The sequence below is a fragment of the Aedes albopictus genome, chromosome 1 (assembly GCF_035046485.1).
Source record: "Aedes albopictus strain Foshan chromosome 1, AalbF5, whole genome shotgun sequence".
Lineage (NCBI taxonomy): Eukaryota > Metazoa > Arthropoda > Insecta > Diptera > Culicidae > Aedes > Aedes albopictus.
The window spans coordinates 93,115,588-93,142,816 of NC_085136.1; the positions used below are offsets into that span (position 1 = coordinate 93,115,588).

General features: G+C 38.5%; 1 protein-coding gene across 1 annotated transcript in view; it reads right to left on the reverse strand.

The window, feature by feature from the left end:
* The window catches only part of LOC109402089 (uncharacterized), a 157,069-nt gene extending 131,344 nt beyond the window's left edge, over window positions 1-25,725 (reverse strand). Inside the window, exon 1 of the mRNA XM_029854947.2 lies at window positions 25,374-25,725. The gene's annotated coding sequence lies outside the window, so the exon portion shown is untranslated. The remainder of the gene's footprint in view (window positions 1-25,373) is intronic.
* Window positions 25,726-27,229: the final 1,504 nt, after the last annotated feature.

The window sequence follows — 27,229 nt, forward strand, 5'->3', positions numbered from 1 at the left end:
CCGCAATCGCGTCGGTCCACCAGTAAGCCGGCGGCCTCCCATTTCTAGGGTGGACTCGCCTAGGCATGTTCGCATCACACGCACGTGAGAGCACCGCTACCAGCTCGTCGCCGTCTAAACCGATTAAGTTTCGCTCACGGCCTGACTTCAATCAAGATGTCCCGTGTATTCAGGAAGCTAGTCAAGGAATTCACTTACTCCAGTTCGATGAAGCATCGGTTTCTGGAGATAACCATTGTTTTCCGCGTGCAAAAAACTCTCATTGTTGTCCGTCTATGGTTCTCTGAAGTCAAGGCATGACTTCGCTTAGGTCATGACATTTTCCTAGGAATAGTTGTGCGAAACCTTTTTTTTTTTTTTTTGTCTTTAACACTCCCACTGCCATGCCTCCCAAACAGTGGGAACGGTAATTTCAACTTGATATAACTCAGCCGTTTTTCATCCGATTTGCAAAATTTTTGAAGCTATGAATTTTCCCAGCTTTCTAGATGAGTATAAAATTTTCAAATTATGGATTTGACCAAAGTTCTATTTTTGAGTACTCAAAAACTCGGAGCAAGTATATTAAAAATGCTGTTTTTCTGGAGCCATTCCGAATGTAAATTAGTTTCCACGCATATTTTAATGTTGAATTGCCCATATTAATAAAGCAAAATTATTGCAAAGAAATATATGGAGATACTCATTATTTAAGACTATAAAATCTTCACAAAATTACGTATAATACAGAAAATTTGTATATTCGATTTGAACTTTGTATTCATCGCGACAACCCCTGTGTTTTATTGCTTGAAACCAATCACGTGCACATGAGAAATCTTTTTCCAAACGATTGTGAAAAGTATGAATCTCAGAAACTACAAAATTTTCATAAAATCACGTATAATACAGGAAATTAGTATTTTCAGTTTGAACTTCACGTTCATCGCGACAATCTCCATGTTATATTGCTTGAAAATAATCGCGTGTACATAAGAATACATCTACAGATAAATGGGGACAAGTGTGAATCATAAAATTACAATATCTTCACAAAATTACGTATAATACAGAACATTTGTATATTCGGTTTGAACTTTACATTCATCGCGACAACCTCTGTGTTTTATTGCTTGAAAACAATCACGTGTAGATGAGAAAACTTTTTCCGAACGATTGTGAAAAGTGTGTATTTTAGGAACTACAACATTTTGACAAAATCACGTATAATACAGGAAATTTGTCTTTTCAGTTTGAACTTCACGTCCATCGCGACAACCCTTGTATTTATTGCTTGAAAACAATCACGTGCACATGAGAAATCTTTTTCCAAACGATTGTGAAAAGTATGAGTCTTAGAAACTACAAAATTTTCATAAAATCACGTATAATACAGGAAATAAGTATTTTCAGTTTGAACTTCACGTTCATCGCGACAATCTCCATGTTATATTGCTTGAAAATAATCACATGTACATAAGAATACATTTACAGATGAATGGGGACAAGTGTGAATCATAAAAACTACAAAATCTTCACAAAACTACGTACAATACAGTAAATTTGTATATTCGGTTTGAACTTTATATATCCTCGCGACAACCCCTGTGTTTTATTGCTTGAAAACAATCACGTGTTCATGAGAAAACTTTTTCCGAACGATTGTGAATAGTGTGTATCTTAGGAACTACAACATTTTCACAAAATCACGTATACTACAGGAAATTTGTATATTGGATTTAAACTTTGTATTCGTCGCGACAACCCTAGTGTTTTATTGCTTGAAAACAATCACGTGTACATAGGAATACTTTTCAACGCGAAAGTGAGAAGTGTGAATCGTAAAAAATACAAAATCTTCACAAAATTACGTATAATACAGAAAATAAGTATATTCGGTTCGAACTTCACATTTGCCGTAACAACCCATGTGTTTTATTGCTTGAGAACAATCGCATGTGCATAAGAATACTTTTTCAAAACGAATGTGAAATGTGTAAATCTTAGAAACTAAAAAAAAAACACAAAATTACGTGAAATACTGAAAAATTTGTATTTTCAGTTTTACACTTCACGTACGTCGCAACAATCCATGTCTTTCATTGCTTCAAAACAATCACATACATACAGAAGAATACATTTCCACAGCGATAGGGAGAAGTATGAATCATAAAAACTGCACAGTTTTCACAATTTTACGTATAATACAGGAAGTTTGTATTTGTGGTTGGAACTCAACATTCATCGCGACAACCCCTGTGTATTAATTTTTTAAACAATCACATGCGCATGATAAGTATGATTCTTGAAAACTACAAAATATTCAAAAAATTACGTGAAATACAGGGTTTTACTTACACATGTTTTATTTGTCGCTTCAGCTCTAGCGATTGCTAGCTCGACTTTATTTGTGATAGAAGACGTAAATTAGTGTCAAACGGGCCGCTCCTTTTATGTGCATTCAAGTGAACTTAAATTTACATGATTTTTTCTGAGAGTGTACACTTACATTTTGACGGCGATGATTCACGATACACTGAAAATTTTCAATGTTGAAAATTGTTTCTTCGTTCTTTAGATAAATTCAAAGGATAATATTCTTGAATTGGCAATTCCCCGTATGAAAGAACGAATTTCCCCCCTATGGGGGAATTCCCCCCTGGTTGAAAACCACTGCAATAATGCAAGATAAATGTATTTTAAGTTCGAGCTCAGCATTGATCGTGACAACCTTATTGCTTTTTTGCATGAATTGTGAGAATGAGGAACTATTAGAACTACAATATCTTCACAAAATTACGTAAAATACAGATTTTGTTTTATTTTTGGTGAAAACACAACGTTCGTAGCGGCATCCTCTTTGTATAATTATTTTGAAATAACCTTCAGTTGAATTGTTCCGAGTACATCCTTGCTGGAATATCTCTAAAGGTGGTATTATATACCCATATGCACTGCATGCACTAATGTCAGAGCATAATCCTACAGAAATGTCAATGAACGTATTTCCAGAAGGATCCTTAGAAGAATTTTAAAAATCCTAGAGTTTATTCAAAGAAAAATGTTTGGAAGAATTTGAGAAGAATTTCCTGGAGGAATTCCTGGTGCATTTTTGAGAGAAATTTCGGGATGAATTCATGGGAGAATTCCGAAAGAGTCTTTCCTGGGTGAATTCCTGAAGGATTCCCTGGAGAAAAGTATGAAAGCACTTTTAGCATCCCGGGTAGAGCTTAATGGCAAAAGAATGGCAAATTTTACCATTAAAATAGAATGTTTGAATGGCAAAATGTGTTATTTGTTTGTTTGAAATAAGAGTTAAAATAACAAAAATAATAACAAAATTTTGGTAGCAGAAAAACATAAAAATAACTTATTTTGCCATTGTAATAACAAAGTAATGGTAAAGCATGCGGATTAAATTGAAGAACAAAATAAGTAATTATTGAGATATTGATAACAAAATAAGACCCAAATTAACTGTTATCGGCGAATAACCAAATATGACATTCTTGAGTTATTGATAACAGAATAAGAACAAATTTAGCTGTTTATGTGGCGATCAAAATAATGGTAGGTTTAGTTGTTCAAATTCAATTTTAAAATAATGGTAGATTCAGTTATTATTTTAAAGTAGCAGAAGAAAGGTAAAATGAGCCATTTCTTTTTTTTTTCTTCAATAAAATTCAATCAATGTAAAAACAGTTTGATTTTGTGGAAATTAAAAACTCAAAACGAAACGAACTTAAAAATCTAATTCACTCTGATGAACGTAGCCACCGTTATGCTTGAAATATACAATATAATAGTTAATGGTATATTAAGAGAAAAATATGTTATGCTGCCTAATGTTTATAAATAATTTCTCACAATATCAAAGTAATGATAAATTTAGCTAGGAATGTAAATTATGTTATTGTTTTGATATTTTATACAATTCATTATAAAAGGTGCTAAATTGCAAGCAGGGTTCCTGATTTCCACTTTATATCTTCTTCCACATTCGAAGAAAGTCAGCAGCGAACGGTTGTCGCTTTAGTTCGTGTGTATGCTTGTCAGCGACGACAGCAAACTCCGGCGAACGCACACTGTTGCGGATGGCCCAAAAACGTGATCGAAATTGTTTTGACCATGAAAACATGATTTTTGATCTTTGGTGTCTTCGGCAAAGTTTTGCTATAAAATAAGCCCTAATTTATGGAAATATCAGTTTTGTGATCAATCCCCCTAAAAGTGAGAAACGATTTCTATCTTTTTCATTTGTATACCAAAAAAATATGTTTGTTCAGAGAAGTTGTAGACAATTTCGCTAGAAACAACTTTGCCGAACATACAAAATTTCTATCTTTTGATTTGTATGTACATTTGAGGCGTTTTTTATGAAGCACCCCTAAAAATCAGTTTTTTGCTTATAACTTTTTCTATGAATTTTTCACGATTTCCAAATGTTCTAGCAAATGTTTTGCCTTATTAAAACGCGTAACTTTTGCAAAGAAAGCATATATCTATCTCTCATATTTATCATGTTATTGGAAATTTCACTTTAAAAAATGCTTATGTTTGACATACCCATTTGTTAACTTTCGCACGTTTTCGCAGACCAGGATTTTCACATTTGAAAATATGGAACGAGTTTTATATATTGCAAATATAGCCAGTTTTAGCCTGATTTCGCCTGCATATTTAAATTTACATACTAGAAATGACTATCATTATAAAATGTGTTATTGTAAAATGATCAAGATATCAAAAAAATGTACTTAGTGCTTTTCTTACATGATTTTCCCACATTAACACGCAAAAACGTTTTCACAGAATCACTTGGAACTGCATCAGATGACTTTCCCATAAAATTTAAGTTTTTTTTTCAGATGAACAGTGGCTCTCATAGTAGTACGATAAGTCTCTTCCACAAAATAAGCGATATTTTTTTATGCTCTTGCTAATGCTCATAAAATTTTTCGTGTTCATGTACACTTTGCGAAAATGTTAATTTGCAGAAGGTTCAAATAACAACAACTGATATTTCGATTAACATTGATTTTTAATTTGTTTACTTGAAAAATGAAACTTATCTGTTAATAGTAACACATATCATTGATTACTGTCATCATAAAATGTATTGCTTCCAGTTACTGTATGTATGTTTTTCTGTCCGAGGAAGCACAAGAGTCACGCAACAAAGACACCAGGAATTACAGAGAGGATCATAGACGTAAGTTTCCAAAAATCTAAACTAACACAGATCTCCTACATCGTCTGCTTGAAACATCTGATCCCATAATAAGAAATATTGGACTATTTCCTAAAAAAAACTAGAACACCATAAACGTAGGATGCGAACAACCTTTTACTCTAAACATATGACGAGATAGTAACTGGAAGCCATGAAATAAGTGATGACGTTAATCAATGATATGCGTTAATAATAACAGATATGTAAGTTTCATTTTTCCAGTAAACAAATTGAAACCCAATTTTAATCGAATCATTAGATGCTGTTATTTAAACATTCTGAAAATTTACATTTCTGCAAAGTGTACATGAACTCAAAAAATTTTATGAGCATCAGCAAGATCATTCAACAATATCGTTTATATTGTGGAAGAGACTTATCGTACTACTATGAGAGCCACTGTTTATCTGAAAAAAAACTTAAATTTTATGGGAAAGTCATCTGATGCAGTTCCAAGTGATTCTGTGAAAACGTTTTTGCGTGTTCATGTGGAAAAAATAATGTAAGAAAAGCACTGAGTACATTTTTTGACATATTGATCATTTTACAATAACACATTTTATAATGATAGTCATTTCTAGTATGTGAATTTAAATATGCAGGCGAAATCAGGCTAAAACTGGCTATATTTGCAATAGATAAAACTCGTTCCATATTTTCAAATGTGAAAATCCTGGTCTGCGAAAACTTGCGAAAGTTAACAAATGGGTATATCAAACATAAGCATTTTTTCAAGTGAAATTACCAATAACATGATAAATATGAGAGATAGATATATGCTTTCTATGCAAAAGTTACGCGTTTTAATAAGGCAAAACATTTGCTAGAACATTTGGAAATCGTGAAAAATTCATAGAAAAAGTTATAAGCAAAAAACTGATTTTTAGGGGTGCTTCATAAAAAACGCCTCAAATGTACATACAAATCAAAAGATAGAAATTTTGTATGTTTGCCAAAGTTGTTTCTAGTGAAATTGTCTACAACTTCTCCGAACAAACATATTTTTTTGGTATACAAATGTAAAAGATAGAAATCGTTTCTCACTTTTAGGGGGATTGATCACAAAACTGATATTTCCATAAATTAGGGCTTATTTTATAGAAAAACTTTGCCGAAGACACCAAAGATCAAAAATCATGTTTTCATGGTCAAAACAATTTCGATCACGTTTTTATGCCATCCGCAACAGTGTGGAACGGTGGGAAGCCACACTTGGAAAATACTCATTCGTCCACATTCGCATCGCAAGCGAATGCGATTCGTGAGTCATGCGATTGATATTGTGCATACGAATTTCTGATGTTTCGAATTAATTTCTTTGCTAATCTAGCATTTCAACAACAATACAGTAAAAATGGATGCATTACATGCAGAAATTCTCTTCTACTTATGATAATAGCCTTATGATAATAGCCGCTGGTAAGCGGCATTCTTCACCATTCGCCATTCATTCATTCGCTTGCGATCCAAACTGCGACGAATGGCAACGAATATTCATGTCAAGCAGCTGGCTCATCGCTTCCCACTGGTGATGGGGTTGCGTGTTTGATCAAGACGATCCGTTTGCTGCATCTTTCTCGATTCGCTTCAGCAAAGTGGAGTGAATATGAATGGAGTGAGGCGAATATACCGATCCTTGATTGCAAGTTTTACCATGATAGTAATTTTTGTTATTGATGTGTTATTTAGCATTATTCATGAATAACATATCAATAAAAAGATTTGCTATGATTGTATATTTTGCTATTGATTAGTTATTTTAAGTTTTTCATAATAACAGAAGAATGGCCAAACGAGATATGATGGCAAAACCAGTTATTATTTTGTCCTTTGTTTGCCATTAGCCTCTACCCGGGATGTAAGTATCTAGATGTTTATAGTAAGTCACTGTGACTTCTGCATAATCTAAAACCTGCCCTGCCGTGACTTTTTTGTGGCATGTGTGTTGCTTGGAAGATTCCCTAGAGGACTAATAGTCTCGCTTATTGAAAGAATTACTAATGGAATCGCTGAGTAAACTTCTGAAGAAACTGCTGGAGGGATTACTGAAAGAATTTTTGCATAATTTCCTGGCTCTTGTATGCATCTTTATTAAATTATCTTCCAATACTATTCGCTGCATAAATTCCTCCAGAAATTGTTGAAATAATAAAAAAAATATCAAATAAACTTGGAGAAATTCGTAAATACATCCCTGCAAAAGATGACTGAAGAATTTCTGAAATTTCTGAAGGAACTTCTTACTATATTTTTAAAAAGAACCTGAGAGGAATTTCTGAAGATTTCACTTGTAGAATTCCACGAGCAATCCCTGGAAGACTTCCAGGAAAAATGCCATGAGAATTTCCGAAGGAATCCCTGGAGTATTATCTCAAACTATATCAAGAGGAATTATTGGATAAAATCTGGGAGGAGTCCTTCGAGAAATTTGTGAAGAAATCTCTTGAGGAATTCCTAGAAAAATCCTATATAAATTTCATGAGGGTTCCTTGGAGTAATTTTTTTAAAAAAATCCTGAAGGAATTATGGGAGGGATCCCTAGAAAAGTTTTTGAAGAAATCTCTTAAGGAATTCCTAGAGAAAGTCTTGGAGGAATTACTGAAGGAACCTCTGAAGAAAATCTTGGAGTAATCCGCGAAGGAATTCCTGGAGGAATGTCTGAAGCAATTCCTGAAAAAATCTCTAGAGAGAATCCTGAAAGAATGCATGGAGCAACTTTTAAATGAATTCCTGGCGTAACCCCCTGATGAATTCTTGGATGAGACCCAGTAGCAATTCCTGGATAAATACCTGATGGAGCTCTTGGAGCAACTCCTGGTGAAATATCCAGAGGAATTCTGGAAGGAATTTCTGGAGAAATTTCTAGAAAAATCCCTTGAGAAATTTCAGAAGGATTTCCTGGAAGAATCCTTAGAGGAATATCTGGAGGATTTCCTGGATGAATTTTTGAAGAATTCCCCGGAGGAATCTCTGGAAAAATCAGAAATCTGTTAGATGTCCAGGAGCATTTCCTGGAAGAATTCCTGAAAAAAATCCTGGAGTTATTCCCGGAGGAGTTCCTGGAGAAATTCCTTGATAAAATCCTGAAGGAATACCTGCAGGAGTGTTGAAGGAATCCTTGAAGGAATTCCTGGATGAATCTCTAGAGAAATTCTTGAAAGAATTATTGGATGAATTTTTGGAGATATCTCTAAAGGAAATCTGAAAAATTTATTTTTCTGAAAAAATCCCTTGAGAAATTCCTGAAGCATTTTCTAGAGCAATTTCTGAAGGGATTCCTGGAGAAATTTTCGAAGGAATTACTAAACTAATGCCTAGTGGAATCCTTAGAGAAATTTGTGAGAAATCCCAGGAGGAATTCCTGAAGCAACTCCTAGAGGAATTTCTAGAGGAATTCCTGAAAGTATCCCTGGAAAAAATCCTGGAAGAATTTCTGAAGAAATCCCTAGAAGATTCTTAGAGGAATTTCTGAACGATTTCCTGGATGAATCTTTGAAGTATTTCTTGGAGGAATCTTCGAAGGATTTCCTGGAGGAATTCTTGAGAAACGCCCTGGAGGAATTCATGGAGAATTCCCAGGAGGAATCATTGAAACAATTCTTGAAACAATATTTGGAGTAATTCCTGGAGAAATGCCTGAAGGAATTCCTAAAAAATCCTTAAGGTATTCCTGGAGAATTTCCTGCAAGAATTTTTGAAGAAATTCCTAAAGAATTTTCTGGAGAAATTCCTGGAGAAATTGCTGATATAATTTCTGAAGAATGTCCAGGAGCAATTTTTGTATCAACTCCTGAAGAAATTCCTGGGGCATTTCCTGGAGATTTTCCTGCAGGAGTTCCTGGAGCAATTCCTTGACTAAATCCTAGAGGAATTCCTGGAGATATTTCTGTGAGAATTTGTGGAGGAATATCTGGATGATTACCTGGAGGAATCTCCTAGAGGAATCATTGAAATAGTTATTGGATGAATTTCTGGAAGAATCTCTAAGGAACTCTGGGAGATTTTTTTGTAAAAATCTTGAAAAGTTCCTGGAGGAATTCATGAAGAAATCCTCAAGTGAATTTTTTTAAAATCCCTGGAGGAATCCTTAGAGAAATTCGTGCAGAAATCCCTGAAGAAGTTTCTGGGAGAATTCTCTTTGCAGAATTCCTGAAGGAATCGCTGCAGCAATTACTGGAGGAAAATTTGGAAGAGTTTCTGAAGGAATCCCTGGAAAAATTTCAAAGGGTCTTCCTAGAGATAATCCTTAAAGGGATCCCTGAAGGATTTCATAGAGAAATTCTTGGATGGATTTAAGACAGAATTTATGGAGGAGTTTCTAGATCAATTCCTGTTGAATTTTCTGGAGAATTTTCCTATATTTGAGGAATGCCTGCATGAATTCCTGGAGGAATATCAGGAGGGATCCCTGAAGGAATCGCTGAAAAGAACCCTGGAAAATTTTCTTCATGAATCCAAGTTGGAATCCCTGGAAAATCCCTGAATAAATTCCTAAAAGAATGCCGAGAAGAATTCGTAGTGGAATTCTTGGAGGAACCCTTGAATAAGTTCCTGGAGAAATCTTTGCAGGAATTCCTGTAGGAGTATCTGGAAAAAACCCTTGGAGGAATCCCCTGAATAATTACTGGAAAAAATCCTGTAGGAATTCCTAGGGAAATTCCTAATGGAATTCTTGGAGGAATCCCTACAGCAGTTCTTGAAGAAAACTCTAGAGGAATTCCTGAAGAATCCCAAGGAATTCCCAAGAGAATCCCTAAACAGTTCCTGAAGGAAGTACTGAATTTATACCTGGAGGAGTTCCTTGAAGAATTCAAGGAGAAATTCCTGAAGGAATCCTAAGAAAAGTTACTGGGGGAATTTTTAAAATAAGTTGTTCCAGAAAGAACCACAGAAGGAATTCCCGAGTGAAGCCTTGGAGAAATTCCTGGAGGAGTTTCTGGAAGATACCCTAGAGGAAAGCGTGTAGGGATTTCCTGAGGAATCTCTGGAGAAACTCCTGGAGGAATCTGCAAGAATTCCTGGAAGCATTTCTGAAGGAATTCCTAGAGGAATATGATAAAATCCCAGGAAAGTTTTCTCAACAATTCTTGAAAAAATTTCTGTAGGAATGCCTAGAAGAAAAAAAATTGTAGGAATCCATGTTTCCAGTGATCTGTAAATTTATTCTTATATACACGTGATTGCTTTGAAACAATATAACACAGAGGTTGTCGCGATGAATGTAAAGTTCAAACCGAATATACAAATTTTCTGTATTATACGTAATTTTGTGAAGATATTGTAATTTTATGATTCACACTTGTCCCCATTTATCTGTAGATGTATTCTTATGTACACGCGATTATTTTCAAGCAATATAACATGGGGATTGTCGCGATGAACGTAAAGTTCAACTGAAAATAAAAATTTCCTGTATTATACGTGATTTTATGAAACTTTTGTAGTTTCTAAAATACACATTTTTCACAATCGTTTGGAAAGAGCTTTCTCATGTGCACGTGATTGTTTTCAAGCAATAAACACAAGGGTTGGCGCGATGGACGTGAAGTTCATACTGAAAAGACAAATTTCCTGTATTATACGTGATTTTGTGAAAATGTTGTAGTTCCTAAAATACACACTTTTCACAATCGTTCTGAAAAAGTTTTCTCATCTACACGTGATTGTTTTCAAGCAATAAAACACAGGGGTTGTCGCGATGAATGTAAAGTTCAAACCGAATATACAAATTCTATGTATTACACGCAATTTTGTGAAGATTTTGTAGTTTATATGAATCACACTTGTCCTCATTTATCTGTAAATGTATTCTTATGTACACGTGATTGTTTTCAAGCAATATAACATGGAGATTGTCGCGATGAACGTGAAGTTCAAACTGAAAATACTAATTTCCTGTATTATACGTGATTTTATGAAAATTTTGTAGTTTCTGAGATTCATACTTTTCACAATCGTTTGGAAAAAGATTTCTCATGTGCACGTGATTGGTTTCAAGCAATAAAACACAGGGGTTGTCGCGATGAATACAAAGTTCAAATCGAATATACAAATTTTCTGTATTATACGTAATTTTGTGAAGATTTTATAGTCTTAAATAATGAGTATCTCCATATATTTCTTTGCAATAATTTTGCTTTATTAATATGGGCAATTCAACATTAAAATATGCGTGGAAACTAATTTACATTCGGAATGGCTCCAGAAAAACAGTATTTTTAAGGTACTTGCTCCGAGTTTTTGAGTACTCAAAAATAGACCTTTGGTCAAATCCATAGTTTGAAAATTTTATATTCATCTAGAAGGCTGGGAAAATTCATAGCTTCAAAAATTTTGCAAATCGGATAAAAAACGGCTGAGATATTAGCAGTTGAAAAATACCGTTCCCACTGTTTTGAGGCATGGCAGTTGGTGTAAGTGATTTATAGCATGGCAGTGGGAGTGTTAAAGAGATTTTCAGCCCTGGGCTGGTTCATCTCTGTGAAACCTTTTTTGACACATGATAGAATATGAGTTTATGTAGTGCACAGAGGTTTCACATAGGTAAAATATGTGATTACAGTTTATCTACAGCTCAATGAACTCAAAGCCTGACTTCAGCCAGACCATCCCGGGTACTCAGGAATCTAGTCGAGGCTTTTACTTACTCCTGTTCGAAGTAGTATTGGTTTCTGGAGCTAACCGTTGTTTTCCGCATACAAATAGGTCTAATTGTAGTCCATCTACGGTTCTCTGTAATCAAGGCATGACTTCAATCAGATCGTCCAAAATTTCTACTGCTCGTTGATATAACAAACATTATTCATCTCAGGTAGGTCGACCACGACTAACCTCTTGTGTCTCACCACGTACATTGCGGAAAGCTTTGCAGAGAGAGTCCAAACGGATGTCATCTATACGGATTTGTCTGCAGCCTTCGATAAAATCAGTCACGCTATAACGATTGCTAAGTTGGAAAGGCTTGGTGTCGGCGGTAGTGTTTTGAGATGGATTAATTCGTACCTCGTCGGTCGTAAGATAACAGTCACCGTCGAAGGCTCCGTGTCGAATGAGTTTCCGGCTCCATCTGGTATCCCACAAGGTAGCCATCTGGGGCCACTACTTTTTCTGCTATATTTCAACGACGTCAACTACGCAATTAAAGGCCCTAAACTATCATTCGCGGACGATTTGAAAATCTACTTGAAGATTTGCTCTGTTTATGATGCAATACGTCTTCAGGAAGAGCTCAATATTTTCGCGGATTGGTGCGATTTGAATGGCATGGTCGTTAATCCAAACAAATGTTCCGTAATGTCTTTTTACCACATTCGCCAGCCGATCATCATCTCGTATAAGCTTAATGGCTGTGAAATTCAACGTGTCGACCATGTGAAGGATTTGGGAGTAATCCTTGACACTCAGCTGACATTCAAACAACATGTATCGTACGTAGTAGAAAAAGCCTCCAGAACAATGGGTTTTGTTTTTCGCATCGCCAAGAATTTCAGCAACATACATTGCCTCAAGTCGCTGTACTGTTCGCTCGTCCGCTCATCCCTAGAGTACTGCTCGGTCGTCTGGTATCCGTATCACCAGAACGGTATGGACAGGATCGAATCGGTTCAGCGCCGCTTCTTACGTTTTGCTCTCCGTCGACTTCCATGGCAGGATCCGTTTAGATTACCGAGCTATGAGAGTAGATGTCGTTTGATCCAGTTGGAAACTCTCCAGGCGCGCCGAAATATCGCCAGGGCAATGTTTGTGGCTGACACAATTCGAGGAAGAACAGACTGCCCAGCAATTCTGGCGGCAGTTGATTTGAACGTCCGTCCAAGAGCGTTACGAAACAATTATATGCTGAGATTACCGCTCCAACGAACCGACTACGGCCAGAATATTGCTATTCATGGTGCTCTTCGAGTGTTCAATAGGGCAGCAACCGGTTTCGATTTTAATTTGTCTCGTGCAACAATCAGACGTAATTTTTCTGTGATATTTTGTACAAATGCTGACGAATAGGGATTTTGTGTTTGTGTTATCTGTTGTTATAGTTGGTAGTATCAAATAGTTTTAACCATCATTGGGACAAAGTTGTCTGTTGATGTAAAGTGAATAAATAAATAAATATACAGATGTTCAAATATTGGTGCAAATAAAAGCGATAAAAATAATCCTTGGTGTGGAGCGGACCTGGTGTGATGGTTAGAACACTTGACTATCACGCCGAGGACCTGGGATCGAATCCCACTTCCGACAAACTCGCAAAATGTGAGTTCTTCCTTCGGAAGGGAAGTAAAGCGTGGGTCCCGAGCCCAGGGCTAAAAATCTCGTTAATACAGATAAAATAAATAACATAATAATCCTTGGTGATTATTTCGAGTGTTCATTAGTATAGGACAAACATCAAATTCTCGCTCCAGTTGACTTTTTCGATTCCATTTAGGTCCCATATGAACTGTGCAAAATTTCAGCGCAATCGGTGAAACTATAATTTAGCGCAAGCGGTACAAAGTTTTCATACGATTTACTATGGGAAAAGTTACACTTTCAGATAAAAAATCCCAGTGGTCGTCCGTTGTCTCCTTAATTCAAATCGATCAACGCTTCTTGTAGAAAAATCGTTTATGAAACTTTCCTTCGAAGACCGCAAAACGATTGGATGCTTGTGGAAAAAGTTATTGATTTATTACCGATTAGTGATCCAACGAACGGCTTTTTGTTTTGTTTTATTAGCAGCACTGTAGCTGCTGCCTTGGCTGCTGCTGTTTCTGGGGGTGGTGATGCCTCCCGGCACCCCATGCAATAACGGCAGCAGCAGTGCTGCTGATAAAACAAAACACAAAGCCGTTCGTTGGATCACTAATCGGTAATAAATCAATGACTTTTTCCACAAGCATCCAATCGTTTTGCGGTCTTCGAAGGAAAGTTTCATAAATGATTTTTCTACAAGAAACGTTGATCGAATTAAATTAAGGAGACTAAGGGCGAACTCTGGGATTTTTTGGTACAAAGTGTAACTTTTCCCATAGTAAATCCTATGCAAATTTTGAACCGCTTGCGCTAAATTATAGTTTCACCGATTGCGCTGAAATTTTGTACAGTTCATATGGGACCTAAATGGAATCAAAAAAGTCGACTGGAGCGAGGATTCATTTTTTCCATACAAGCGTGTCCCATACTAGTGTTCATGTTTTGTAAGGACGGATTTGGACAATCCATCGAGATATTCAGGAAATATTAATTGTACTACAAGGGCAACACATGTCCTAAAGATGTCTCCGATGACCTATGGGGTCAATAAGGGAATAATATCTCGTGTTTAATTTTATTTGAAAACAACAAACGCAAATGAAGACTTGGATGGTTCAGAAATGTTGAATATCTCAAGAACTCAAAAGAAACCTATCGGAAAATCTCAAATTTGAACCTGTAGCAACATCAACTATCGTTACGCAACGGATAGTGCAAACTTCTATTGAAAAACTTCATTAAGAAGAAAGTTATGGGGGTGCAAAGCGTACTTGGCCTTAATTTTGCCCGACTTGACCCAGTGACCCACCGGCCTTACTCCGTCTAGAAGTCCAAGAAAATGTTGATCCCGTATATTTCCAAAACTATAGTGTTGTGCGAGTTTGTGTGCAAAATTTGGTTGAATTCTTTTGAGAAATGTGTTGTTGGCGATTTTTTGAACTTTTTTATATTTTATCTGGGGTCCAATGGGTTAAGAAATGTACGGAAAAACAATCAGATTAATCGACGCACCAAAATCCGAATGTTCAACTCGAACGTGAAATCTGTGCTGCTATACGCCAGTGAAAGCTGGTGTGTATCAGTGGAGAACACTCAACGGCTGCCGGTTTTCATCAATAGATGTCTGCGGTACATAATTCGTGCATGGTGGCCTCACAATTGGATCTCCAACGTGGACCTCCATCGACGATGTCATCAAAAGCCGATAGCGACAGAAATTTTGGTGCGAAAGTGGAGGTGGTTTTGCCACACTCTTCGCAGGGGCATAAACTAAATCTGTAAACAAGATTGGAACCCAAAAGACATCGCAGCAGAGGCAGACCCAGAGGCTCATGGTGGCGTAGCCTCAGCAAGGAAATAAAGGAAGCCGACAGAAATTTCACCTGGCCACAGATCAAGGCGATGCCTGCCAATCACCCAGGATGAAGATCTTTCAATTCGGCCCTATTTTCCACCGTGGGTTCTCAGGACTGAAAGCAAGTATGCTTATGCTTATGCGTGCTATTGAATTTGCATACGGATGGGGCTTCAGATAGCCGGCTGGATAGTCGTCGACGCGGCTCTTTGATAGACATTGTAAGATATTTTTTTATACAAAAAGTCGTAAAGCGCTTGAGGTTCCATTCCTTTGTTTACCGTGTCTAAAAATCTACTATTTATGGTGGCTTCAAATGCATCTACATACGTAAGGTAAAGTGACGATCTGATAGTTCTGCTTCGTACCATGCGAACGTTATTCGCTTGCATGTGGTCAGCTTCTTTGTTTCGTGCTAACAGCTAATAACTTTCGGTTTTTCAATCAAGACAAGAAACACGAGTGGTGATTTAACTTTTCTTCATACAGGAAAAAAAACATCGTTCATCTATAGATGTGCAATCGAGACAGTGCGTGCTTGAGCTTCGACCATCAAACGCACCTTCTAAGCAATTCAGATTGCTTTTACGCATAGGAGAAATGGAGTAATTCATTTCCCGGTACGCACCAAGAACTTTTCGAAAGCCGAAGTGCATTTTGATGCTTTCCATCGCGATTCCGATTAGCTCAGCACTCGTTTTCAAAACAACAACGGTTTTGGATTGCACCACCACGCATGGTGCATTTCAATCGACCTTTGAAATCCAACTAATCCGATGCCAGGTCCATTCGGGCATCTGTGTAGTGCACCTGACCGCATAGAAACCATCTTAGTTGTTGTTGTTGATCACACTTTGCTGACCGAAGTCTGAAACTGATGGGATTACTGCAAGAGGAGCATTGACCTACAAGTCAGCCCACTTTGCTACGCTGATGAAGCCCCATGAGGTAGGTAGGTACCCGTCTAATGCCCCTAGCAAAACATTAATGTGTGAAGAACGAACCATTAGCCGCTCTCTCACGTGGAGTCATTTGGTTTGGCACATACACGGCGGCACCATCACCGTCGTTTGGTTGTGTTTGGATGCTGATCGTTTACTGCATCCATCCCACTGCCGTTTTTTTAACCACTCGCGCAAAGTTGTTGAAACCGGCTGCTTTGATCAAAATATTGTCGTTCCATGCGTTGCAGTGCAGCTAGCTAGTAGGCAAAAGACTTGCCGTTCAACTCCCGATCGGTGGAGGTCAGATTTGCAAACTTGAGTGCATCTGAGCCGGTTCCACCGTGAAGAATTGGACGACAGTTGATTGGATGCATGGCATGTGGGCGAACCTTTCGGAATCGGCAAGTAGCTTGTTATATTGAGCTTGCGTTGGGGTGATATGAGGGGTCTGTTCTTATTATACAGCACTGCCGTGTGAAACATGTCCCATGTTCTATGGAAATCCTATTAACATGGGACAACTATTTTGCATACAGCAGAGCATGGTTCTTGATTTAGGTCATTCGGACTTGATGGCGTATACTTCTCAGTAGATTCATTGGATCATTCTAGCCTGGGTCTTCTTATAACTATTTATAAGGACAGACTAGTTAGAAACTCAAAAAGGCCGACTTTTGCACTTATTCACGATAGGCGCACGAATCTCACAAAAAAAACAAAACTAGCAGTTCTGATCTCCTAGTTTTAAGCTTATAACAAGTGAGCAAGAACAATTTAAAAATTACATTGTTGTTCGATGATTGCTTCTTGAGATTTGTACATCCAAAGTTCTGTTGCACATTTGAACTAGGATTCCAACACGTTTGTTGTTACGAGTTTTTTTTTTCGGAATTTCCTACCAGGACTTCATGCCTGCCACACGACATACACGTGCAAAATGGTCATTAGCAGAGGATTTTTCCATCAGAAGGTCATCTGAGGATATCATCAAAAAATCGATTTTTTTTTAGTATTCCCCAAAGGATGCCTTGTGAAATCACTCCAAGAAATCACGCCGAGGATTCCTTCATTTTTTTTTTATGGAATTCTTTTAAAAAATATTCTTTTAAAGTAGCTGAAGAGATTTCTCCTTTTTTTGCTTAAAAGATTTTTACAGAAATTTCTTCAGAAACTCTTCCAGGAACTCCCTTAGGGTTACCTTCAGTTCCTCATAAAGTTCATTCAGCAATTTCTCCTGAAATTCCTTTAGTGATTTCTCTAGGACTTCCATCAGGGATTCCTCCAGGCAGGCCTGTGCCCAAGGAAGGAGTTTTGAGTGTTGAACACCCCCTATTACCGAGGTTCCATATTTTAGATGCCCCTTTGCCTTTTGCTGAAATTACGAAAAACCCCTCCCTTGTCACCTTCTCTGTGCTTGGCCTGCCTCCAGGAGTTCCTTATGTGATGCTGATTCTATGCAGTAGGTCCAAAGTTCAATCCCAGGCATGTCTCTTTCCTCATACTTTGTATCTTTCTATGTACTATCTCTCTCCTCTCTACATATACAACTGATGTATAATCATATGTTCATAGCCACCGCTAGAACCAGAAACGGTTGAAAAGCCATTTCCCTTCCTTCCGGCTTCCACAGCACAGTGTTAATGTACGCCTATGAGTTATGCAATCAAGCAAACTGTGCCGCTTAATAATCACTTACGCATGGCATCTACGCATCAATGTGCGGACCCTCTACTAACCATATCCCACCAACACTCCGACATCCGTTTGTTTTTGTGCAGACGCAAAGGTATATTCGGTCTGATGTGGATACAAACGATTGCAATCAACACTTCCTTCTCCTTCCCCACATTGACCTTCAACCTGACGTGGCAGGCACCATTGTCGCTTAAAAAAACACACTGAAGATGCCAGCTAGTCCCCGGCAGATACCTAATTGGTTTCTTGTATGGTTGTTACTGGTCTGGCGATACTGGAGTAGCATCCATGGGCGGTTAATCAAGCTCAAGCTCAAGCTCTCCCAGGAGTTTTTTTTTTTCAGGAGTTCCTCCAGGAAAAGTTTCTTGAAGGATTTTTTTAACACAGAAATACATAAACAAGGAATTCTTCCAGTAGTTGCTGCGGGATTTTCGGGATCATCTGAATTGCAGAGGTTTCGAATTTTTCGGACCATGCATTTAAGAATATCAGTACGAGCCTGCGAATCACATTTTGTCATCACCGAAATCAAACAATACGCACAGAATACTTGAGGAACTTTCTTGACTTGCTTGGTCATAGAGTATCTTCGTGCTTGATAGCCGATACATACAATGTATTGAACATCCCAAGTCACATTTTTTAGTCAAATAAAGTAGATGAGGTTTTAAGAGCCACAATAAAAGAAAAATAACTGAAATAAGGGTTTTATTATGGGTTTCAAAGGTCATCAACATATTACTTGGGATGCAAAATATGTATTTTCAGAGGACGCTTATAGTACATAACTGTGGAATTGTTCATAGAACACTAAGCTGAGGAGCAGGCTTCGTCTTAGTGGGGACGTTACACCAACAAGAAGATGCAGGAAAAGGATACTCCCAGCGGATAACTACTGTAATTCCTCCATCCTTCCCCTACACGGATTTGTACGCGCATGTTGCATTATTCCTTCAGTGCATTTACGATTCCGTCAGATATTCCTTCCAAGATACATATCTCTAGAGATTTCTCCCGGGATTCCTGAAGGGATTCCTATCCAGCACTAATGGACGCCAGAGTTTTGCTCCCGTTCAGGTAGGGATCAGCCGATTTGACGTTTGGCTTGTGTCGCCTGGCTGCTGATCGATAAGATCGATCTTCAATATTATCGATCAACTGCCAAACGACACAAGCCACACGTTAAATCGGCTGATCCCTACCAGAAAGTGAGGAGAATTCTGGCAGCCGTTAGCGCTCGTAAAATGCTCGATTGACATTCCTCCTAGAACTCATCTAATGATTTTTCCCAGGATTATACGAGGGATCCTTCCCAGGATTCCTTCCGGAACTCCTCCTGAGATTCTCCTAAGAACTCTCCCTAGATTTCTCATGGAATTCTCCCGGGGGTTTCTCCAGAGATTCATCCCGGGATTCCTCTCGGGACTCCAACTGGGATTCATCTAGGGATTTCTCAAGTATTTCCTCCCTAAATTTATACCAGAGCTCATCCCAAAATTCCTTCAGGATCTTCTTAAGCGATTCCAGCTGGGATTCATTCCGTTATTTCCCTAGGAATTCTTTCCAGGATTCCTACAGGAATTCTTGCAGGGATTCCTCCCGGGACTCCATCCACGATGCTTCTAGGAATTCTGCAGGACCCCCAGAGGGATTCTCCTAGGAATTCATCTAAGGATTCCTTCCAAGTTTGCTCCAGGGGCTCCTTCCGGAATTATTCCAGGAATTGTTCGTGACATCCCGCTTTGGATTCAATAAGGGCCTCCTTCTGGGATTCTTCCTGATATTCTTAAGATTTGTCTAGGAATTCCTTCAGAGGTTTCTTCAGGGATTCCTCCCGGTATTCCTCCACAGACTTCTCCCTGTTGTGCTCAAGTGTGGAATTAGCAATAAGATGAAATACACAAAAATTAAAACTGAAAAAATCCTGTTGTGCTCCTAGGATTACTTCAGGAAGCCTTTCTTCGTTTCTGTCAGATTCCTCAAGGGATCAGGGCTGTCATGGTAAAATCAGAGCGGGCTACTCATGGTTTCCAAATTTTAGAGCCCCCTATACAGGTACGCCCACAAGGAAGTAACCTTCACAACATAGATGAAGATGAATGCCAAAAACGTTAAATTTTGCTGAAATTTAGTCAATCGCATGAGATTTTTTCAACCTTTTCCAAGAATTCCTTCAGGCAATCCTCCAGGGATCCATGAGAAATTTTTTGAGGGATTTCTGCGGGGGTTCCTGTATCTTTATCAGCAATTTTCGCAAGAATATCTGTAGCCATTTTAAAGAGACTCCATCTTGGAATTTCTCAAATATTTTTTTTTGCACAAGTACCTCCACAAGTTTCTGTTTCTAATGATATTTTTCTATGAGATATTTTAATATGTTTCTTCAGGTATTTTACCCATCCAGAAATTCCTCCAGAGATAACTTCGGATATTCTATTGGAATAAAGTTTTGTCCCGGAATGCCACCACAAATTTTTCCGAAGTTCCTCTAAGAATCTCCAAAGGTATCACCAGGAGCTTTTCTTTCGAACAATCCTTCAGCGACTCTCTTTTTTGGAATTCCTTCAGAGATTCTTTAAAGAATTTTTTAACGATGTTAAGTGAAGTTTCTGGAAAACTTTCGAAAAAAAAATACTTCGATGAATATTTGAAACAATTTCGGCAGCAATATCTAGAAAAAATCCTAGGAGATATTCATGACGGAACGTCTTAAAAATATTTATAGGAATTTTTGCAGCAATCCTTGAGGTAATTTATTCAGCAATCCCTGAGAAAATTTCAGCAGCAATTTTTGCAGGAATATTTGGAGGAAACCTTGAAAGTAATATCGAACAATCTCTGTTTAGTTTTTCGAAGAATTCCGGAAAAACTTCATGGAAGAACTTATGCAGAAATTTTCCACTGAAATTCCTGAACAAAATCCCTACAAATCTGAAGAAGTCTCAGGAGATATTTTGAAAGAACCTCTGAAGGAATTGTAAAACGAATCCGAGCAAGAATTTCTGAAGAAATCTCCAGTAGAATCCTTGTGGCAACCTCAGGAATTACTCTCGAATGAATCTCTAGACGAATATGAGCAGAAATCCCAAGGACGTTTTTGAAGAAATTCTTAGAAATAGTAACATACATGGTGATACACCTTAAAAAAATTAGAGAAATTAAAAAAAATTCAAGAATTGTTTTTGCGGATATTCTGACAAAAATCGAGGAGCAATCTGTGGATGATTCTCTGGAGGATCTTCTGGAATACTTGGAGAAACGCCTCGATAAGCTTTTGTTAATGACCCTATAAGAATTCCTAGAAAATATCACTGAACAAATTCCTCAAAATATTTTAGAAAATTTTTTCGATTTATTTATGAGAAAATACGTTCAGGAATATTTGGTGAAAATCTTGACAAACCTGCACTGTTTTCTGGATGAATTCCTGTAGAAATATCTGGACATCCTGCGGGATTGTTCAAGGCAATGGTAAGAGTAATTGCTGAATAAATTTCTGTTAAACTTTTTGAATAGAATCCTATACAAATTTGTGTAGGAATCGTTGGAAGATTTTCTGGATAAACCAGTGGAATGATTTATGATAGAATGTTTGCAATAATTTTTGTGAGGAACCCCTGGAAAAAATCCGAAGGATTTTCTTAATGGATCCTTGGAAGAACTTATAAAACCATCCCTGGCGGAATTTCAAAATTCTTAGTGAAATTTGAAGGAATATATAAAAGAGCACTTGAATACATTTCTTAAATAATCCTTGGAAAGACTTCTATGGAAACCACTGGAGAAGTTTCCGAAAGAAAACTTGGAAGATCGAATTTCTGGAGTAATTTTGGAGCAATTTAGGAAGGAATCCGAAGAAGATTTCTTAAATGAAATCTAGGCCAAATAACTGAAAAAATCCAAAAAAGAATTTCTGAAAAAATCTCAAGGGCAATTTTTAATGGATTACCTGAATGATTTTTTGAGGGTATTCTAAACTTCCGATTTTCTGAAGATATCACTGGTGCTGAAACCATTTCTAAATGAAGGATGAATGATTTTCTGAAAAAAATATCGTAGAATTCCTGGAAGAATTCTGAAATAAGCAATGTATCTACAGGATCATTTGGAGGAAATTCCGAAGGTAATTTTCTAGGAATTTCTGAAGCAATCCATGAAAGATTAAAGGATTCCAAAAACTTATTTGATGACTTGAAATATCCTGCGACCTATTTCTGATAATATTCCGAAAATATGTGTTAAACTTGGAGGACGAATCTCTAGAACTATTCCTAATGTAGAAAAGTTATATTTGCTGGAGTAAGGGCACAAAAAAAATACTTTCTACACTCAAGAGCTGGTTATTAAGTGAGTAGCTTGGAAAAACCTAGCCCAAGTAACAAAAATTACTTTATAAGCTAAGCAGCTTTTGGCGGAACTTCCTCAAAAAAAAAATGTAAAAACAAAAATGTACTTTTTTCATCACAACTTGTTGTTGAGAGCCTAGGGCTAAAAATCTCGTTAATACAGATAAAAAAAAACTTGTTGCTTGTATGATCGAGAATCATGCTGAAACCTAATTTACATGTTGATTTACTTATGCATATGACACTCCTATGTAGATTATGTAGCGATATGACGGCTGCGTGATAAGCTGCCGTCATAGATATATAATATGGATAAGGAAACTTCGCTTCTGTACAAGTGTGCATGTGGTGTCGGGGTAGAGTGTAGGGCTCTAACGCAGTGACTTCCAGTTCGAATCTGGTGGGTATCATATTTTTTTTTCATTTACACTTCACATTTTTTTTTTAAATTTAGTTGTTTATGAAAATTTGCTTATATTGATGTTTTTGCTACAATGACAAAAAATAATCCTTAGAACATTAAGCTACTGAAAGGCAAAGGAACTATAAAGTTTCAACAAAGTTCCGAGTAGCATCTTAAGCAGCTTTCAAGTTCCACGAAGTTCAGATAAAGTTCCGAATGGAACTTTCTGGCTGCTTAAGAGGCTAACAATGAGCCTTGCTGGAACTTATGTGCGAAATTCCAGCAAGGCTCTTTGTTAGCCTCTTAAGCAGCTAGAAAGTTCCGTTCGGAGCTTTATTTGAACTTTGGGGAACTTGAAAGGGCATTTCGTCATGGGAGGCGGAACTTTTGGTTACTTGGGAGATGACACCTCTGCAAGGGATTTTTCGAGAAACTCCTCCAGATTCCCAAAATTCCTCTGTGGTTTCTACTGAGATTTATTCAGGGACTTATGTCAAGATAAATATATAGACTTTGCAGGGATTCCCTCTGGAATTCATCCGCGATATCGTCCGAGATTCCTTCAAAGATTATGTCAGACCTTCTTCTCAAGAACCCTGTCTGCATTCCTTCAGGGATTCTTCCAGAGATTTCTCCATTGATTTCTCCCTGGCTTTTATCCAGAATTCCTTCCATGATTGCTCGTTGGACTCATGCTAAGCTTCTGATAGGGATTACATGAATGTATGGGTTGCAGGAGCTAATAGGAGACCCGGGGGAGCGTCTCAAAGGGTCTCAGGGACGTTCTTAGAGGGCTCGTAGCATTTCACATGAGTACCTGGAGCGTTTTGGGGGTTTCTGGGGTGTTGCAGGGTGCTTCAAGGGGTTTCAGGAGATCTCAGGTTGATTTTGGGGGGTACCTGGAGACCTCAGAAGTGTTTCAGGGTATCTCAAGGGGCGCCTGGAGATCTCAGGAGCCTCCCAAGGGCTCTAAAGAAATTTCAAATGGTTTCAAGGGGTCTCTAGTGCACTGCAGGGAGTCTTAGGAGCAATTTAGGGGGTCGTCTTAGAGGTATCTAGAGGGTACCGGGAGGTCTCAGGGGTATTTCAGGGGGTATCCGGAGGGGTCAAAGGCGTTTCAACGGGTCTTAGGTGGTTCAGAGGTGTTTAAGAGAGCCTCATGGGGAAGTCATGGGGAATTTCAGGCGTTTCAGGAGGTTCTAGGCGGTTTCAGGGGATCTGACGAGGTTTCAGGTGGTTCACGGGGGTGTCAGGAGCGTTTTCTAAGGCAGCTGGGTTTCAGGGGCTCTTAGGAAGGAACCAAGAGGAGCCATTTGAAATGCCACAGTAATCCTTTGGAACACCCTTGAAAGATTCCTAAAACCCTCTGAACCGACCCTAAAAACTTCTTTAGTACCTCTGAAATGCCTCGAAACTGCCCTGAAACCTCCATAATCACATTGAAACGCCCTTAAAATTCCCCTAATCAGTTTGAAATGCCCTTGAAACCTGTAGGAACGTCCTTGAAAGGCTCCAAAACCTTCTGAAACGGCTCGAAAACCCTTGAGGCGCCCCTGAAATGCTGACAAACACCCCTAAAACTTATTCTAGCATAACACAATCTCCATATACATATACATATGAGAGCACAACGAATCTTTTCGATAAAATCGCTTTGATTTTAAAATTTGATCCACTCAAAGATATGAGTACAAGTATGCAAATAAGTTGTCCGGGTCTTTTAAAGGTTAATCAAAGATATGTAGATATCTCCAGCACATCACATTCTTCAATGAAAACTTCTGTTTTAAAATGGAAAAACATGAACCATGGAACCTACAATTACCCATTAGCAATATAAGTCCTTGTCATAGAACGGCGAGGAAATCGACGATTTTTTGCTCCGTTTCCCTCCAAATGACCCTTCTCAATGGATTCAAATTAGTAAAAACAATCAAACATTGTGCCTCCATCATAATTTCCGACGCCGAATAGCCACCAATGTAATTACCTACCCCTCCAATTTGAGTGACCACCTGATCCATCGTTTCAATTTAATAAATCGAAAGCCATTCCGATGCCGTTTGGTTCAAGTGTTCGATTTTTTGTTTCTTACTTGGGTACAGCTGTGGTACCTTCTGTTCCAGTAAGCACAAGCTGCCAAGCTGATTCGTCAAGCTCACTGTGCTGCGCCGCGCCGCCACGCCGCGTGTACACAAATGTAAATCACATAAGCGGAGTAATCAATCTCAATGTCGTTCGCCTCCGTGTGTGCCACCTCGCACTCAGTCTCACTCGCTGCGCATAAGCATTAAGCATGCATTGTCGTCGTCCTCATCGTCGTTCGTCATCAAAGAGCATTAATCGACTCGACCTGCGCGCTCGATAGCCGGTAGAGACTCACGCGCCAAAGGCATTCTACAGCGAGCGATTACAAACGCCACTCGGAAACGACTCTACGTACGGAGTTGTAAGGGGCTCATTCACTGAATAGCCAGTAACCACACGACATGACCTTGTGTGGTCGATTTCACGGAGCGCAGCTTTATATTCGAGTTGTCACTTTTTACCTTCCCCCGATATATTTGCAAAACAATAACGATCCACTCGAGCTTCATTAAATAACAAAATTGGAGGCCAAGGCGAACCGGAGCCCTTTGACATCCCATACGCACAGGTTCACGGTTCACCTCTGGACGACACTTACGTTCTTCAACGATTGCACTGCGAATTCTTCTCAGGTCATATTCTCCTTTTAGGGCACCTTGCTTCAAGGACTACACCTCACGCGACTTCAGCACAATTTCATCGTGGTTTTCCCCCACACACTGTCACTGACTGTTGTCTTCTTCGAACTCGATTCACAGAACCAGAAAGTATAGTAAGATCATTAATTCTTCAGGATTGATTCATACGCACACACTCCACCCAGCAACAACAAAAAACATCCAACGATCTACCCGCTATCAATTACCGCGCTGTACTGGCGGCACTTGGCAGGCCAGTCCAAGGAATTCAACCAACGCACAAATAGAACACCAAAATCGTTCGACTCCGAGAGTCCGTTGGACTGGCTGGCTAGCAGCTAGTAGCTGTAGTAACTAGATTACCCGGTCTGTCGGTTGAGTACGGTGCGATGGTGAGCCAATACCAGCTATCCAATCCATCCATGAGCAGTGTGATCCGTGCCAACTCGGAGGAGGTGAGAGCACCCGGACAGGTACTAGTCACAGTCAGTGCAGTGTTTCGTTCGGACCACAGAAGGGTTCAATTGCATCATGAATTTTAAATACCTGAACTTGTTTGACGCCGTTAGCCGCCGGTTTTATGAGCGAGCGGTAGAGCATCGCCGCCGCTTGAATGGGTTAGTAGTGCTTGCTCAGGACGCTCTATGTTGGGGTGGGCTTACCTACTGGCATCGTTGCTGGTGGGGTAAGCGTGAGGAATAAGCTTGATGTGAACGAAGCTCCGACATGAGCTGCAATTCATGGTTTGGTGAGTCGATGAGAAGCTTTTTAATGATATTAAGAGCTTTCGATGCATGCATTTGGTGATTTGGTGGTGTAGTTAGTTTGCTGTAGATTCGTGTAGAGGCGCTCATAATGGTTGAAAGAGCTTAAGCCCAATGCATCGGAAGTTATTATTATCATTTTTATAACTCATGTGTTTCTATCCATCTCTAATCAACAGGTGAGGCCGATAGTATGAAAAATATGTCTTATGCTAAGCAGAAGGACCTGAACTCATGATTTCAATTACAGACCCATCCCTAAGCTTAGCTTAAACTTATTACTCATAAGTCTCAGAGTGCAATTTTTATAACTGAGCAACATTCACATGATCTAGGTCAGCCAAACTATTCTGAAATTATGACCTTCAAACTCTACAAGCTCTACTCTTGTATCTCTTAACTTTATCGATGTAATTCTTTCACGGGCCCATATAGCCGAGGCGGTAAACGCACGGGTATTCAGCATGACCATGCTGAGGGTGACGGGTTCGATTCCCGGTCGGTCCAGGATCTTTTCGTAAAGGAAATTTCCTTGACATCCTTGGGCATAGAGTATCTTCGTGCCTGCCACACGTTATACACATGCAAAATGGTCATTGGCAGAGGAAGCTCTCAGTTAAAAACTGTGGAAGTGCTCATTGAACACTAAGCTGAGAAGCAGGCTTTGTCCCAGTGAGGACGTTACGCCAAGAAGAAGAAGAAGTCTTTCACGATTATTTCTTTTGTATCTTATACTATTTTGAGTATCTCTCTGTGTTATTTGTGCATCCACTGACATACGAATGTTCTTTATGGTATTTTGAAGTGTCGAAAATTACCAGGCGTTTCTGGGAAATTCCTCCAGAAGTACCTCAGAAATTCATCGTGATGTTCTCCGAGATTAACTCTACGATTTCCTAGGAAATGCCTTCAGGACTTCCCGTGAAATCCTTCACGAGTTTCCCGGCAGTTTCTCGGATATTTCTACAGAAGCTATGCTGGAATTCCTCCATGAGTTTCTCAGGAATTACTTCAAGAACCTTTCGAAAAATTCTGCAGAAGTTCCCCAGGAA